Source organism: Protopterus annectens, chromosome 5.part0, assembly GCF_019279795.1.
Source record: "Protopterus annectens isolate FY-2018-M chromosome 5.part0, PAN1.0, whole genome shotgun sequence".
Classification (NCBI taxonomy): Eukaryota; Metazoa; Chordata; order Ceratodontiformes; family Protopteridae; genus Protopterus; species Protopterus annectens.
In genome coordinates this window covers 31,845,771-31,861,352 of record NC_056735.1, presented here as the reverse complement: position 1 = coordinate 31,861,352, position 15,582 = coordinate 31,845,771, and the positions used below count along the sequence as shown (strand labels likewise).

The 15,582-nt window shown below is 40.2% G+C and overlaps 1 protein-coding gene across 1 annotated transcript in view; it reads right to left on the bottom strand.

Moving 5' to 3' along the window:
- The window catches only part of VGLL3 (vestigial like family member 3), a 118,305-nt gene extending 103,218 nt beyond the window's left edge, over positions 1-15,087 (bottom strand). Inside the window, exon 1 of the mRNA XM_044072082.1 lies at positions 15,030-15,087. The gene's annotated coding sequence lies outside the window, so the exon portion shown is untranslated. The remainder of the gene's footprint in view (positions 1-15,029) is intronic.
- Between the last annotated feature and the right edge of the window lie 495 nt (positions 15,088-15,582).

The following is a 15,582-nucleotide window of genomic DNA, read 5'->3' as shown; positions in this document are numbered from 1 at the left end:
TTGTACAATTGGATGATTTATTAGAAATGTTTTTACTGTACAATTTCGGACACTGTACTAAATTGTTTAATTGTTATGATTTACTGTAATAGTTATGTTAAAAATTTTCAAATGGAAACATCTTATTAATTGTATGTAAAATGTTAATTATTGACTGCGAAGCTTTTCTCCTGGGGTCTCCACTGAAAATGGGCTAAACGCTCAGCTGGACTAACCCGGTTAACAAATGTAAAATAAATAAATAAATAAATAAGTATTCATCCATTCCTTAAGTGTAAATCCGTGGCTATGATTCTAATGTCATAACAACTTTACAGAACAGATCACTGAGATGTAAGCTTCATAATTTAACTTCAGTTTTGTGGCACAAACCGAGAATCCCTCAGTATGCTTCACAACTTGAATTACAACAATAAAAAAAGAAAAAGAAGATCTAGACACCCAAAACCAGGGATTATTGTTTTTTTCAATAGTTCTAAATCAGTTTCTAAATGACAGAACCATATGTCTTGCATTTTCTTGAGAATGACAAGTACATAATATCTGGTATTACTGTCTAGCTGTAATCCGCTATCATTTATGATATAATAAAAAAATGGTATAAGGGAATCGGGGCAAAGGCAGGACACACATGGGGGAACAGTTGTAAAGAAGCAGACACACCTGAGAGCAATTTCCAACAGCTTATTGCAGGAGTGCGTCTCAGTGATGACCTTACAGTACAGCAGGAGCGTTACTTCAAAGAAAAGGTGGTACAGCACTCTCCTTCAGTTCTGCAGCAGGAAGTACACCAGGAAGTACACCTTAAAGTGAACACAATACGCAGTACCTTCCTCTGTCCGTAATCAAAACACCTGCTGTACTTATCACTAACAAGCATGTTCTTCTAGTGACATTCTTAATGTCAGTTGGGATATATTACTCTACTGACTCTCTTCACTGTACAGATGCTGATTTACTAAATATGTAGTTACTTCAACTTAAGGTAATTACCCTTTGTAAACAGGACAGAAGTAGATTCTGGTATTGTACACTGGTCTCCAACTTCTGCCTAAATGGCCTTATTCAGACAGTGGAAAATGCCTCCTAAAGGCACATGCATGTTTTACACGCTATTACTCATGTCATGCAAAAATTGTTAGTAAATAACAAACTTATGTATGCAATGGCTGTGTTTGTTTGGACAGAGGTAAGTGTAGGCTGGTGACAAGGGGCATCTCCCAACACAGTCATGGGTGAAGGCCCACCATTGCAGATAACTGGCACTACAATGGAGGACTTTCTGTTGTCCCTGTCTAGGGACAGTAAATAGGACTTGAGACCTGGCCAAGGCTTGGTTGTTGATGCTGGACTATGAGCACCATGCAGGGTCACTGTTGTGGCTGTGGCAGGCTGATATACCCTGATGTCAGTAACAAAATGTAGTGGATTGATGTGCTCCCAGCACTGACATATCTCCTCTACAAGCACATCTGGGATGCAAGCATGACTGTATACCACTCATGGTGCATTTGTTTAGATTCTTTTCATGCTGTTAAAAGTACCACCAATGCTCCATGGGAAATTGGATAGCTACAAATTATAAGTTTTGCAAAGTTGTGTTCATCTCTCAGCTTTCACAGGTGTTATGATTATGGCTCTGATAAATATTCTGAGCCGAAATAAAGAAATAAGGTATTCTAGGACAAAATGTTTATGTTTGAAAAATAAGCTTGCTGAAAAGGTGCAAGAGTGCATTTTTTTGCATAAGATACATGTCTCAAGGGCCTCTGCTGGACAGCCAAACAGAGAAACATACCTACATGCCTCAGTATGTTTACTGAGTTAAAGGCATCAGTCTGGAGGAAGGGACAAACTATACTTTCAAGAAAGGTAAGATTTCTTCCTATCAATGGAAGTGCAAAAGCCATGATTTTGGTTTCAGGAAATGGAGACTTGGCTGTGTTGTTTTAGGAGGGGGAGAGAACAATATATTAATATATCTATATATACATATGTATATATAATAGTCATACACAAAGTGATTTCATCATAACTGTAGGGGGAACCATTTTATCAGGCCACTAAAGAGCTAAGAATGACAAAGGCCTTGACAAATTTGGTTATCTAAATAAACCTTGTTAGAAGCAAGCCATGTGGACATGTCATTTAAAAACACTCGGCCTGATTGATTAACCTGGTGGAGGAATTGTGTGTGGGGGTCTAGTATTTGCTTAACACAAAGATGTCACATAGATTTGCCCTACAAGCAAAATATGTCTGCTCACAAAGACTCAGGGCCTACTCATGGTCAGATTACAACAAATTGCCAAATGGCCAGATTACATCAAACTTAACAAACCAGCACCTAATTGTGCACACTGGGTCTAACAGTGACCATATGCTGCATAACCTGTATCCAAAGACAAGACTAAAAAAGTGCTGCCTATATGATTTTCATCTGCAACACATGCAGGCTGGCAGTGCAGCGTATGTAGACAGAGCAGGTGTTGAGAGTCACAGGGACATTGAGAGAGTGAAGTGTATTTCTGATGGGACATCGCAATGTAGAAGATATCAACGCAACCACTTTCAGCCTTAAAATTGGATGATATGAGGGTGCCACGTATCACACTAGAAGCCACGGCACACTGTGAACTTGATACTGTCCAGAAATGTGTTCATATATGTTTGTGTATTTAGTGAGACTTAGTTTGAATGTAAAGACAGCTTCCCCCTCGATAGTGGTATTTTGTTCATATCATGCATACAAGGCTAAAGGGAACCGCAGCAGCATTTACAGCGTGGTCAAGGACCACATCATCCCTGGACACTTTCCTAGAGAAACATAAGCAGAACTCATTGAATTCCACTTACACTGTGGCAAGGAACAGGACTCAGTCCATGTCTTCTGATCAGCATGCAAGATGGGAAAACGTAGGGGGGACTACCCATTACCAAAAAATGCATTCAGACAGTACAACTTGCCATAAGTACCATATCTTTGTGAGCTATGGGCTCTCCTCCATGACCCAAAAAATCAAAACCACTTACTTAAATGGACTCGAGTCCCATATCATTCGACTCAAAATCATACTTATGGGTGACTTCAACTACCCCATCATAAACTGGGAATCATATACAACCTCAAATTTGCAGGCACAAATATTCCTGGACTTTGTCAACTGAAATGCCCTGGACCAGCTAGTCTGTACACCCACTAGGAGCAGCAATATCCTTGATTCAATCCTCACCAACATAAGGGATGATCATTGCATCCCCGCAACTGTAACATTCTCACTGGTCAGGTCAGACCATAAAGTAATCTCCTTTGAAATAAAAATGAAACCTGAGACAGCAGATAACCCTGGAATTTTTATTAATTATTCCAAGGCAAACTCCCTTGGAAGTGGCACTGGCAAATTTAAAGCCTCTCCAAACCTAGGGAACACCACTGTCTATGCAGAGTCATTCACAAAAATCTTTTAAATCACGTATACAGCTACACACAGAGACAGTGGCACCTCCTCAAGATAAGCACAGGACAAACTCAAAGTACAGGTCATCCTAGTGGAATCCTGACATCAATAGGTTGTATAACAAAAGGATGAAAATTATGGCCAAAGACAGGATGCAATGTCCAGCAAGGTAGGAACTCCCTCCTCAAACTAAATAAACACTCAGCGGGATAACTAAATTTACCAAAGTCAGATCTGAAGTAAAAGTAGCCTTCTAGGCTATGGACAACCCAAGGGCATTCTTCAGGTCTGTTTGAAACCTCAAAGGCAATGCACAACAACGTGCAGAACTAATTGTAGATGTAAACACCTATACTAAGTCAGGGGATACAGCAAATCTACTGGCAAATAAATTCAGCTACAGTTTTACCTCTCTTTCTTCCCAGACACCTCTCAAAAAATGCCCTCAGCCATAGCTCCCCCAGCGATCACAAGGGGACAGGTCCTCAATGCACTTTACAAGGCCAAAAATACTGCATCAGTAAGACTTGACAGTATTCCAGGATGCCTCCTTAACAGCATGAAATATGGCCTATTGGGGCCACTAGAAGTACTATTCAGTCACAGCCTCCATTCAGACTTTGTGCCAAGAGAATGGAGGACTGCAACTGTTATCCCTCTGCACAATGGCAGGCCATTCATGGACTCAGGAAACTACTAATTTGTACGCCTGACTAGCCTCATATGTAGGGTCATGTTAAAAAATGACATAGGAAACCTTCAGACATTGGATCCCAGCCAGTTTGGTTTCATCTAGGCAGGTCATGCCTACTCATCCTGGTAAATTTCTTTGAGAGGGTCACCAAAGCAAAGCACTAGGACAAAATGGTGCATGTTGCCTACCTTAACCTGGCCAAAGCATTCAACACAATGTTACACTCAGGCATTGTAGACAAGCTTATGAAATTAGGTATAAATCCCTACTATACCTATTGGATAGTCAGCTTGCTCACACATAGGACATAAGATAGATGTGTCTACCTCCACAAACTGATGAATCACTGTTTGTGTCCCCCAGGGCTTGGTGCTGGGGCTGCTCCTTTGCTGGCATCTGTTTCTCTGAAGCCAAGCCCAGCATCACAGACCTCTGGCTGACCAAGTCTGCAGATGATTGCAAACTATAGTCAGCCACAGAATCCCCCCAAAACAAACATTCTCCAAGAAGGCCTGACATGGACTAATAACTGGTGCCAGAGTCACAGTCCAAAACTCAATGCCAAAAAGTTCACAATAGTATCTTTCAGAAAGACAACTACCCCCCACAAAGGAGTATGTTGTTAATACATCCCTAAGAATTGACCCTGTGGTCATAGATTTGGGAATGTACATAGATAGTGATTTGTCCTTTGACTATCAGGTATCTACTGTAGTAAGAAACATATTCTATGTTTCACAGCTTATAATTAAAGGTATGTCATCTAGGTCCAAAGATGTCATTGTTCCATTGTACTTGGCCCACATTAGACAAATCAATATCCCCTTCAGTATGTACTTGACCAGGCAACAAATGCAGTGTCTACAGAAATTCCTCAAAAATAATACATGGTGTAGACAACATGCCCTACACGACTGTCTCAAAGCCTTACCCTTGTACTGTCTCTCCTACTGACTGCCGAGAGGTGATCAAAATGTGGCCTTCGATGCAACACCTGATTCAGCTCTTATGGACCTGTTGCACATCCTCTAAACAAATGGCATTCGAAACACATGACCGAGGGGACTAAACCTCTTCTGCAACTTAAATAAGACATGTTGGAGGGATTGGGCATGTGTCTTGGAGACCACCCTTTCTCTGGCGCAGGATTCCCATACACTAGAAGCAGAGTACTTGCCTGCACTTATTCAAAAGCAACTTGGATCAGTGGGTGGGGAATCAAAAATTTACCCTGGTGTGGCACTTAACTGCCCCTATTGAAAAGAGGAAGCTTGTAAATCCTTGATCAGCTGTACCCAAGCTATCTGCCCATCTTCCCAATGAACCAAGAGATATCAAAACCTGCCAAATACATCTGGGAAGCAAGGCTGGGCTTAAAAGGGCTTTTTACTGTTGTTAGCCTAGTAATTACCTATGAACAAAGAAAACTTTAAATGCTACGTATGAAGTAAACAGATTAACAAAAAACTGAGTAACAAAATGATTCCTTCCAAACATAAGCATGAAAAGAAAATTGGCAACTATGATAAGGAAATCCATAAAGCCTGTTCTAATCCATGTCAGAAACTTTAAAAGCAATACACAGCAACGTACAGAATCACAACATAACAGCAGACACTCACCCACAGAAGATATTGCCAATGTACTAGCGGAACAGTTTAGCTCAAAATGTACATCCTTACCGCCATCAAGCTTTCACTGACATATTAGCATGCCCATGACCCCCCATTGATCACTTTTGGGTATGTCCTGAGACATCACTACAATGGTACAAGCACTGCATATGTGGCACCAGGCAAATGTGCTAAAATGAGTTAATCTAGACACCAGGCACGGCCTTATAGACTAGCTAGTGACCCCATTCAATGTCAACCTCAGCACTGGACCACTGGATTTATGTCAACGGTATTGAGAACTGTTGTAGTCATCCCATTCTACAAGGCATGACACACATGATCATGCAAATGACAGAACTATAAACCTCACCAGCCTCACCTATAACGTAATAAAGTAATAAAGTGCATCATTACGGAACTTATTAACAAAGATGTCAACAGTGTAAAGAATCCACTTTGTGTTCATTACATGTAAGACGTCTATAAAGTAGGGTTGTAGCCAGAAATGTATAAAAATTACAAACTTAAGCCATACTACAACCCCCCATAACAGGTATAGGTCATGCCACAACACTGAATTACACTGTTACAATCCTTCCTAAACATGTATAGACAATCTGTCAGTACTGCAGTACATTATCTCTTCGACCACTTTGCAGTGTAGTATTGAAATGCAACAGGTCTCCATAGAACAGGCAAATGATTTGACTTACAAGGCAGTACAGTGACAAGCCATTCCAACAGCTGTTTATTTATATCAGTGCTGGCATTCAGCTCCATGTATCTGACACATCATAGCAACTAGTCCCCAAGTTCCAGCCTCATTACTGATACATCATGATAACTAGTCCCACAGATCCAGTCACACAAATAACAATATGCAAGCCTCTGTGTTGCAATATGGAAACTGGGCCACAAAGTGACATTCATCCTCAGTACTGAGGCAAGTTGGGCCAGTACATACAGAGTACTCTAACGGTATCCATGGCCAGAGCAACAATATTAATGCAACCCATCTCATCACAGTGAGCACCTCTGAATTCACAGAATTTAAAAACAAACACATTGCAACTCCATGGTAAGCTCTCAAAGTTAAGATGCAAAACTGATAGCCTCCATGAAGCATCAGCTGTCACTTCTAGCATGGAATTGCACTCCAGTCAAAGAAATTGCAAAAATCAAGCTACTGCAATCAGCACCAATTGTGTTGGGGAACACTAAAGTAAGACATCCTCATGGAATCCAACATTAGTAACCTATATAGTAAAAGAAAAATCTAATGAAGGCATATAGCAAATTAAACTATACTAACATTAAACACTGCCACAAAGCTCAGTAAAAATCTGAAAATTATCATAAATAAGATCATAGTGGAAGGCAAAATTAAATTTAGCATCCAGTGCCAAAGATAACCATATATCCTTAACTCCATCATATGATTAAGTAACACCACTTAGCAATACCCTGAATGAAAACATACATGTGTTGCTTACTTAGACCCTAAAGATAATGCTAATACACTTGCAAATAAGTTTGTACAAATTTCACTCCAGGAGCCAGAGCCAGAGATATGTGGGGTGGGAATGGGGGCTGTCTCAGGTGCAAGCTGATAGGGGGGCACAGTCAGCACTGTAGAAGATGTGTTAATTGGTCCCTACAAGCCAGTGACGCAATAACTGTTTTTGTTCATTCTTTTTTCTGTGTGGACAACTCCGGTTTACAGCAGTATCTACACTCAATGAAGTATTGTTATTTTCCAATACTTTGCCTGAAAAGAGAACTGTTTAATGACTGGGTAGATCAAACTTAAAAAGTGAAATGTATTACATTTGAATAATGAGAAATTCAGAAACAAAACACTTCCTGGATGTTTCTTTAACTTAAATACACTTTACAATAAAAAAAACATCTTAAATAAGACAACAGCATCAAGAAAGTTATTAGAAATGTTATTACAAACCTGAAAAATAGTAATAGGCCTACTAAAGCAGACCATATAAGTAGGTTAGCATCTAATCTAAGAACAATTATTAATCCTTCCTCATCTACATTACAAAACTAAAATAACACCCAACATAGCACTGGCCTTATTAAAATAATACAGCTTTTTCAGCCAAAACAGAAATTGTTCATATACTACCAAATCAATTCAGAGCTAAATTTCCACAGAGACTTCTTTACAAAGTCCAGATATATCTGAATCCTTTAAACCTCTTGTTTTCACAAAGGAACATGTGCTGAAGGTACTTTCTAAAACCAAAAATACTTCTATTATTGTTCCAAACAGTTTATCTGAGTACTGAGCATGCCCCGGAAAAGCCACTCCTAATAGCATTTAACCTACGGTTAGCTACAGGCTTTGTCCTGAAGTTTGGCACATGATAGGGCTGATGCCACTCCACAGGGGATGGGGGTTAAATGTAGCTGTATGCTGCTGAAACCTATGAGCTTTTAAAAGTGTTGGCATCAATGATGCTGAGTGTTCTATTTTTGTTTGTTTGTTTTTTTTTTCATTTTATTATCAAAAGATAGGGATGAAAGATGACAGAGGGATTTAGAAATGTAGGCTGCTGTTTTTAATTAATAGTGTTCTTCAAGGTGTTCCTTTACTGCACACGCACACACACATATATATATAGATATAGATATATATATATATATATCTATATATATATATATATATATATATATATATATATATTTATACACGCACACACACACACATATATATATATATATATATATTTATACACACACACACATTATATATATATATATATATATATATATATATATATATATATATATATATATATATATATATATATACATACATATATTTTATATAAAGTATGTAAAAGCTATATGTCCTTTTCCCCACTGTAGTGCGATCCGGGAGTTAATATATTTTACTTACCTTATGCACACTGCCACTACTATGTTGAAATTTAGCATTATATGGTGTCAGTGTTATGAATTTCAGTCAAGTGAGTCTTCGGTTATGTGGTCTCAGTCAAATGAATGTCAGTCAAATGAAATTTCGATCATATGAAGTATACCCATATATATATATATATATATAGGACTACTATATAATCCCAAAATTCTGAAGTATTGAATTTCAGAATCCTGAAATTATATAGTCAAAAGCTCTAAATACTGAAACACCAGAAGTGCGAATTTCAAAATCCCGATGTTCGGAGATGTTGAAGTAGCGCTTCTGGTGTTGCGGTTTGTGAATGGATAGGTGGAAGTTCAGGTAAGTATCTATGTGTAAGTGTGTTGGTTAGGGGCTTTAGTGTGTGTCAGTGTGGGTTGTGACTGTGATGGGAATGTAGGTGTGTGATGGTGTTTTCGTGTGTGTCTGTGTAGTGTGACCTTGGAATTAGTAAATTTAAGTAGGGGGGTGTAGGGGGGCGCAGCCTCCCACATGGGGGATATGGGGGAGACTGCCCCCCTGCTTATATGTAGTGTAGGTTTGAGTGTTTGTGTGTTGGGGGAAGGTGTGTATGTGTATGTGTGTGGTGTATGGTTAGTGTAGTGTTCATGATTTTAAAATTTGCACTTCTGGGGTTTTGGTATTGCAAGGTTTCGGCTTTATGATCTCGAAATTCTGAAATTTGATATTTCAGGATTTCGGGATTATAAAGGTTCATACTAGGCTATCTGCCCTAGGGCATTTATAAGCCTAGCCAGAGTGTGTTTGGCTTTTGCCACCCATTTTAAATTAATTTTGCTATGCCCTTTTTCAAGGTTAGTATACTGTGCCTCTGTCTAACAGTGACACAGAAGTGATACCTGGGGTAAACCTATGATCTCCCATCCACTCATCAAGATTCCTCTTGAAGAGCGTCAATGAGGGACTCTGCCTAACCTGGACTGGGATTTTATTCCGGAGTGAAGGGAGCCTCTGGATTATGAACCTGTCCCTCCAGCATGTCCTATTTATTTCAGTGCTGAGGTTCAAGTCTCTCGAGAGCGTAGCTCGATGGGATTTGGATTTTCTGAGGTGCAGCATGTCCATTAATTCCGGGTTGGACATGGCTTTATATGTCAGGCACAGATTACCTCTGAGCAGGCGGTATACCACTGAGTAGAGCTGGAGTTTCTTTAACCGGGCAGCATATGGCATCTGTTTGAGCCCTTTGATTCTCTTGGTGAGGTACTTTTGGGGTCTTTCCAGTTGCTGCAGGTGTCTGGTAAGGTACATCCCAAAAGGGGCATTGTACTCAATTATGGGCCTGATGAGGGATGAGTAAAGAGGCACGATGACCTCCCCTGATCTAGATGTGAATCCCTTCATCATTAGGTGGGCTATATAAAATGCTTTTCTAACCACTTTGGCCACGTGGTTGTCAAATGAGAGATTGCTATCAACTTGGGTCCCCAGGTCCCTAATTACTTCTTCTGTACTTAATGGATTACCACCTATGTGGTAATTTGTGGGCACTTTGTTTTTGCCAAAGGGGGTGACTATACACTTTTTGGTGTTTAGCTTGAGGCCATGGCTCTGGCACCAGTTGTCTGTTTCTATGAGGCCCTTTTGGAGGATGCTTGTGTCAGCTGGAGAGTCTATTATGACGCCCAGTTTGCAGTCATCTGCAAACATGGTCAGCCACAGTCCTTCCATGTTGTCCTGTACCTCTGAGAAATATATACCGAACAAGAGAGGTCCCAGGACTGAGCCTTGTGGGATGCCACTTGTAACTGGTTTGGAGTCTGACATGGCTCCAGCAATTCTAACCATGTGGGATCTGTCCTTGAGCCAGTTTGCAACCCATCTAGTGACATAGGGGTTTATATTTAAGCTGGTGAGCTTATCTATAATGCCCGAATTGGGTACTGTATCGAAGGCTTTTGCAAGGTCCAGGTAGGCTGTGTGGACCACCTTCCCCTCGTCAATGGCCTTGGTGACTGTTTCAAAGAAATCGACCAGGTTTAAGAGGCAGGATCTGCCCTTAACAAAGCCGAACTGGGTAGGATCCAGTGTCTGTAGGTCCCCAATATCTTTATTTATGAGGTCCATGATGATCCTTTCCATAGCTTTGCAGACCAAGCTAGTCAGGCTTATGGGGCGATAGTTTCCAGGATTTGTTGAGGCACCACCTTTGTGGAGAGGGACCACTGTTGCTGTATGCCACTCTTTGGGTACATATCCTGTAGTAAGGCTGAGATTGAACAGTACTTTTAGGTTTGGGTTTAGCTCTTCTTGGAGTTAAGGTAGGATGTCAGGGGGGCAGCACTCTGCTGGGATAGATATTTGCCCTTTTGGTGGGGAGGGGGGGGAGAAGTTTGCGCTGAACCTGTCAGCTAGGATGTTGGCAATGTCTGTGGGTTCGGTGTATTTTTTGTCATTTTGGACTAATTCTGAGCATATCTGGGAATTCCCACCCAGGTTCCTAACATAATTAAAGAAAGCCTTGTGATTATCCTTAGTGTCCTGTGCAATTTTTCTCTCGAAGCTGGCCTTAGATGATTTTATGAGTGCCCGTAGTTTTTTGCTAATACTGATCAGAGATGCTTTCCCTTTTTGGGATTTTGCTCTATCATGTAGTAGCTTCCTCCTTCTATTGTATAGTTTGTTTATGGCTGGGGTCCACCAGACAGGACGTCTGCCTTTGGAGGATTGGATCTTGGTTTTATTTGGGATTGCATGATCCATGCATTCCTGAAGATGTTCACAGAATGCGTTTATAAAGGATTCTGCGGTCTGGGCCATATTTTCCACATGCACGGGGGCTTTGAAGGATTCCACCTCAGTTTTGAGGAGTGTGAAATTTGCTTTAGAGAAGTTTTTAACTGTGGTTTTCTGGGCAGCGGGTGGGGTCGGGAAGTGAATATCCAGTGAGATTAGTTTATGGTCTGATCTTACCAGTGAGGGATACACTTCTGGTCTGGAGCATAGAGTCCCCATGTTGGTGATGACCAGGTCCAGTATGTTTTCCCCTCTTGTGGGAGTGGTAACAAGTTGTTCCATAGCATTTGAGTTTATAAATTCTAGGAACCTTTGGGCTAGGGTGTTGGAGCTAGAGTAATGCTCCCAGTCTATGTTTGGGTAGTTGAAGTTGCCCAATATAATGGTGTTTGGAGAGACCTTCATATTTTCCAGTGTTCTCAGGAAGGCCGAGTGGGGTTCTTGGGTTTGGGAGGGTGGTCTGTAGCAGGCTATAAACTGGAAGGCAGTTTTACCCACTGTTAGTTGCACATGGATAGTCTCTGATGCTTCGTGCTGGGCCACCAACCTGGAGGTGTGTGTATCTTTGATGAGTATTGATACTCCCCTTCCTTTTGTGGTTCGGTCCAAGTTTTGGGGCTGAAAAGCATGGTATGAGGTATAACCTGATAGTGCTGGGGTAGTACTGGGGTGCTCTCGGGAGTCTTAAACCAGGTTTCTGTTACTGCTCAGATATCGATGTTCTCCATGCTAAGGAGAGTTTCGAGTGTGTGCATCTTGAGGTTTAGACTTCTGGCGTTGAGTAGCATTACTCTTAGTTTCTTATCCCTTGTGATACCTATGGAGGTGGGTTTATCTTTTGAGCCTTGACTAAAAAAGGCACTATGGGGGTAGCAAGAGCCTTTGCCAATATCCGAAAGCCCAGGGGTGACAGGTGCAAGCCGTCCCTAGTGAAGCATCGTGGCTTGTCGAGCATGTCATCCCAGGCTGACAGGCATTGGATCCCCTTTGAATGACACCAATACTTAAGCCAATTGTTGAAACTGATCATCTTGTCTTCATATTGTGGCATCATTCTTGGTGAGGGTAAGATGCTACTCAAGGTCAGGGTCATACCGGTTTGGGCTACATGCTCAGAGAGCTCCTCTATGTCTCTTTTCATGTAGTCCAGGGAGGTACGTCTCAAGTCATTCACACCAGCATGGACAATGACTGAGTCATATTTGTACTTGCCTTGGAGTGACCTGAGTGCTTGTGTTATGTGGCGGATCCTAGCGCCCGACAGGCAGCTCACTGTGACCTTCTCCTTGTTCAGCCTGGTGAGCGGGATGTCAGTGTGCCTGACGATAGAGTCACCTATTACAAGTGTATCAGGTGTGTTGTTTAGTCTTAAGGGCTGTGACTGTTCGGCACACTGGCTTTGTGAGCTATGTGTTGCACGTGTTTTGTTTTGGGGTAGCGGTTGCTTGGGTGTCTGCTTTGGAGGTCTCTGCTGCTTAGGCAGATTTTTATTTAGAGCCTCTGAGTATGTTTTTGTGCGTTTATGTGTTTGGTTTGCTGTCGTGGTAGGTCTATGTGAGACTGGAATTGTAGTGAGTGTGGTTTCCTTCTCCTCCTGACTTGTTACGCCAGTACTGAGTTGAGAGAGCTTAGCCTCCAGTTTAGCTGTATGGTTGCATCTCTCACATGTGTTGGAATTTGTTGGGAGGAGAGGGTTGTCTGTGTACACACACACACATTTATATATATATATATATATATATATATATATATATATGTATATAATACATATGTATATATACATGTAGCTGGAGTTTCCCTTTACTCAAACTGCATAGCCAAAGCCTGGAATGCCTTACCAATAAACATTAGGACAACTACTAGCACTACAAATTTTAAAACTACTCAAATCATACCTATCTGAGTCATGGTCTTACTCATGCAGAAGGCCTGACTAGAAAATATAGGTTTTAGCCGACTCTAGGAACCCAACCTGTTAATTTTGTATAACTATACTAAGTGTATGTTTTACACTAACTTCCATGTTGTATACCGCTGGTCTGTAATGCTATGTATGATACCTTGACAGTATTAATGTCTCAATGAATATATATATATATATATATATATAAAATTATTAAAGTATTACAGACTGTGTCACAGAAATCACAGTATTCTTGCAAAACCAGAAGAATGAGCAACCAGCAATTATTAACCTTCCACCATAGAGAGCCCCATTAACTACAATTAATTTCTCTGTGCACATCTCATATATCACACTCAAAAAAGTAATTAAATAAAATTTTTCTCTCAACTTTTTATTGAAAGAAAGCCAGTGGAAAAAATGCTGAATGAAAACAAGAAGTGGAAAAATGATACCGAGAACAGCTATGCACATGGAGGGCAATACTGTGCATGTCCAAAGATACAAATGAGGTTATTATTACTTTTGAACACATGGACACTGACCTTGAAAGTCAGGCCACATACAATCTCAATCTGTAGTGATTTCACACACACACACACACACACACACACACACACACAATGTTTAAGTAAACCAATTCTTCTACTTCTTGTCTTTGTGGTGTTGGAGAAACCCAGAGCACATGGATAAACCTACATAGGTGCAAATGAGGCATTCTGACTCCACACAGAGGAAGCTACAGCCAAGAACTCAGATAAAACTACGCATTGTGAGATGGGAACCTTAGTCACTGTGGTAAGAGACAGTTATTTTTAAACATACCCTGCTTCTCCCAGCACAGAAAATATAGCAACTTATCGTGGGCAAAGCTGATACTGGTGACAGAAAGTGAAAGAAATGATGGCTATTAGACTACAATCCCCCCCCCCCGCACACATGCACATATAAACACCAGCATAAACCATAGCAATACTGATTTTATACAGATTTTTGCTAATATCTTGTTTGATGCTACACCTATCATACCACCTCTGTTAATACTGTTTAATAATGATCACATTTTAACAGGATAAGTCACTTATATCAATCAATAACTGCTGCACCTACCTATTACACTGGCTTTACTATGTACATTGCAGGTATCAGCAACAAAGTATTCCATGTTACTTCACAGAAACACACAGTACTACTGAGAAATGATCACTAACTATTTAAATTGGGCAAATGACAAGAGGGTCAGTTGCTTTCATCCCCACCCAGTGATTATACCCACTTTGTTTTGCACTTCTGATGATGCCCACGTAATAACTACAATCTTTTCTGCAAACATTAGCCTTCTAAGTTTTATGAGACAAATCACAGTAATCCTGCAAAGGCACAACAACAAGTTAGTTATTAATTTTCATTCACAGACACAACCTGGACAGTAGCTAATTTATAAGTGTACATCATAGATATCACATGCATTATTAAGTCGATGTAATTGTTGGAGGAAAGCACAACACTGTTTAGTAAATGTTTCTGTTGCATTCAAACATCCACAGCTATTTGTATTAATATTAGCAAAGGATAAACACAAACAATAAATGGTGGTTGCAGTTTGAAATGCTTGGTATAGTATATGCCAATAAATACACAATGCTCCTGATTAACTACTTACCAGGCAATGGATGAAAATGTAGCCACTTAATTTTTACAGAAGCTTCATAAAACCTGAAAAATAAATGATTCCCCCTCATCACAAGGTTAATATAGACTGGGAGCAACCCAGTGGTTGACTGATGCACTTAAAACCCTGCTTAAACTGTGGGGTAAAGCCCAGAAAAAAAGTGGAAAATAAATAAAGCCTAACACCTAAAATAAAGATTTAGACTCTTTAAAATACAGGTAAGAAGACCACAAGACATAATGCTTTACATTAACAGGCAAAATAAATTATGCTGTTATGTAAGCAAAAACATGTCTGGAATACAGCACTCTCTTAGATATCTGGACAAAGCCAAAAATAATGGAGGACGAAAGCCTAAAAATAGGGCCAAATTTTAAATATATAAACTTAGAAAGTTGCTAGAAAAAAGTTTTTTTTCTGTTAGCATACCTTTGCTGAAGGACATGAAGTCTGAAACTCAAATGTCTGACATTATTTACTGACATTAACTCTGAATGATTTGTTAGAAACCCACACATTTTATGACGAACAGATCAAAAACATG